This window comes from Nicotiana attenuata, unplaced genomic scaffold (genome assembly GCF_001879085.1).
Source record: "Nicotiana attenuata strain UT unplaced genomic scaffold, NIATTr2, whole genome shotgun sequence".
NCBI classification, from domain to species: domain Eukaryota; kingdom Viridiplantae; phylum Streptophyta; class Magnoliopsida; order Solanales; family Solanaceae; genus Nicotiana; species Nicotiana attenuata.
The window spans coordinates 964,660-967,942 of record NW_017670300.1 but is presented as its reverse complement, the minus strand read 5'-3'; positions in this window follow the sequence as shown (position 1 = coordinate 967,942).

Here is a 3,283-nt window from a genome sequence, read left to right as displayed (position 1 = left end):
TAGGAGAAACTTAAACGTAGTTCATAATTATTAGAAGTTGTCAGGACCTCCCTGGATAATAGGACTTAGCTTTCAAATTCTTATAATAGTTGGTAGAATAATTCAGTTTAACACTTACCCATGTGCCCAGCTACCAAACTGGGGTAGAAAATTTTCTTGTTTTTGTCTATTTTTGTGCAGTCAGGAGCCCACCTGGAGAACAAGGGAATACTTTTCAAGTTCAGCAATCAGGAGCCCACCTGGAGAACAAGGGAATACTTTTCAAGCTTCAGCAGTCAGGCGCCCACCCGGAGAACAAGGGAAGTGCAATTCAAATTTTAGCTTTTAATTTTTAATATTTGATAACATGCTGTACCCAGTTACCAAACTGGGGCAGAAAATTTTCTTTGTTTGTTTATTTTGTTGCAGTCAGGAGCCCACCTGGAGAACAAGGGAATACTTTTCAAGTTCAGCAATCAGGCGCCCACCTGGAGAACAAGGGAATACATTTCAAGTTTCAGGCGCCCACCTGGAGAACAAGGGAAGTGCAATTCAATTTTAGCTTTTAATTTTTAATATTTGATAACATGCTGTACCCAGTTACCAAACTGGGGCAGAAAATTTTCTTTGTTTGTCTATTTTTGTTGCAGTCAGGAGCCCACCTGGAGAACAAGGGAATACTTTTCAAGTTCAGCAGTCAGGCGCCCACCTGGAGAACAAGGGAAGTACAATTCAAATTTTAGCTTTTAATTTTTAATATTTGATAACATGCTGTACCCAGTTACCAAACTGGGGCAGAAAATTTTCTTTATTTGTTTATTTTGTTGCAGTTAGGAGCCCACCTGGAGAACAAGGGAAGTACAATTCCAATTTTAGCTTTTAATATTTGATAACATGCTGTACCCAGTCACCAAACTGGGGAGTAAATTTTCTTTGCTTGTTTTGTTGCAGTCAGGAGCCCACCTGGAGAACAAGGGAATGCTTTTCAAGTTCAGCAATCAAGAGCCCACCTGGAGAACAAAGGGAATACTTTTCAAGCTTCAGCAATCAGGAGCCCACCTGGAGAACAAGGGAATACTCTTCAAGCTTCAGCAGTCAGGAGCCCACCTGGAGAACAAGGGAAGTACAATTCCAATTTTAGCTTTTAATATTTGATAACATGCTGTAAGATGATGTGCCCAGCCACCACACTGGGGCAGAAATTTTTCTTTGTTTGTCTGTTTTGTTGAAGTCAGGAGCCCGCCTGGAGAACAAGGGGATACTTTTCAAGCGTTGCAGTCAGGAGCCCACCTGGAGAACAAGGGAATACTTTTCAAGCTTCAGCAATCCAGACGCCCACCGGAGAACAAGGGAATACTTTTCAAGGGTCAGCAATCAGGAGCCCGCCTAGAGAATGGAGGCATATATTTCAAATCTCAGCGGTCAAGCATCATTCGGAGGAATGGCGAAACATCTACAATCACAATGCAAGGCAACAACGCAAGAATTCCAGTGGGAGAATACAAGTTCAAGGCAACACAAAGAGCAAGTTAGAAGACATAGATAGGACCTTTTTGTAACTCATAGCTTAGGCTAGCTTCTTTTTATTTTGACACGGTGTAATAAGGAGGTCAGCGAGCAGTAGCAGCAATAACAGCAGTGAAATCACAGCTCCTGGTAGTCCCAGCTACCAAACCTTCCCGAACTACACTGACCTGATTCCTTTTTAGCCAAGGATATGTAGGCAACCTTTGAAGCAGGGTTCAGTCAGACGATTTTCAAAAATGCTTCCCACGGAGTATTCAAACGGGCAAAAATCGCTCGTATCCGCTCACTTATCTTTGCACGAAAACTCTTCGTGTTTCCGAGCAAAGAGGGGCAGCTGTGAGCACGTGATTTTTGCCCTATATGAATTACTCCCATAGTTTCAAAACAAAATAATTTCTTTCAGTGTTTGCAATTTTATGGATTTTTGTGGCATTTTGTATTAACTGTTTGCATTTTGTCTGTGCATTTTAATTATTGCATCTGCATTTAGGACTTAATTTTACATATTGTTAGATTAATCAGTAATAAGGATTTTACAAAAATGAAAAATCACAAAAAAAATAGTCTAATTTGCATTTTTAATTTTAGCTTTGACTTTGAGTAGTTTTCCCGTTAATTTGTTGTTAATTAATCGTATTAATTATCATTGTAGGTTTAATCAGTTTTTTTTAGATAATCAGTTCTAGGAATTATTTTTTTTCTGATTTTTATTTAATAAGTAAATAAAATACAAAAAAAAAAAGAAGGAAAACAACTAAAAAGAAACTAAAATAAAGAAGCAAAGGGCTGGCCAACATTGGGCCATTTTTTTCAGGCACTCAAGCCCAAACCCCAAACCCCTTCCAAACCAATCCCAGCCCAAATGCCCAAAAACCCCAAATCCGGTCCCCAGCCCAAAGGTTCTCGATCCGGTCCAGCCTTAGAGCTCAAACGACGTGGTTTCCACGACAATCAATCCTGGCCGTCTAGGTTGTTTGATCTAACGGTCCGGAATTGATATTTTTCGACATATAATTGTCGGAATCGCCCCCCCCCCCCATCTCTCATCTCTCAGAACACACCCCTCTCAAAACCCTAGAGACGCCGCCCTATTATGCTCCGTCGAAACTCGCCGGCGGCAACGACGGAAACCACTCCAATAACACCCAAAATCACACCAGAGTACCCCCTTCCTCCCCTTATCATGAATCCGTTAGTCTCTCCCCTCAAATACCACTGGAACCCCTCGAATCTTTAAAATACTAGTCGCCATCTCCGCCGCCTACGGCGGCGCCACCACAAACCGCTCCCAAATTAACACCCTAGGACTTCCTCAATCTCCTCATCTCAAATATCCAAACCATGTCCCTCGAATCATCGCAAGTCTTTTCGAATCTTCATTTGAAAATCCGGCCAAAACCTTACTTCTTCCAATCCGGTCAAAATTACACCCCACAATCTCCCTGACTCCCTCATCCTGAATTCCAAGCCAAAATCTTTCAAATCCAAGCAAAACTCCGTTAATTCCAGATCTAGGGTTCAGAAGTTCGACCTGTTTTGGGGATTTCAAGTGCTCGATTAATTTTGAATGCGACAATTCAAGGTTAGCCATGTGAAGACCTAAAATCAGTGAGTCCATGTTCTTCTCTGTTTTCAGCTTTTTATTTTTCCTATTGTTGTTTGTTTAGAATCCTGTTGTTAGGTTGTGATGATTTAAAATTTCAATTTAGGTCATAATTGTTCTTCCCCCATATAATTAGTGTTTAATCTGCTCATTGATTTCAGTAGTAAGGTTCCA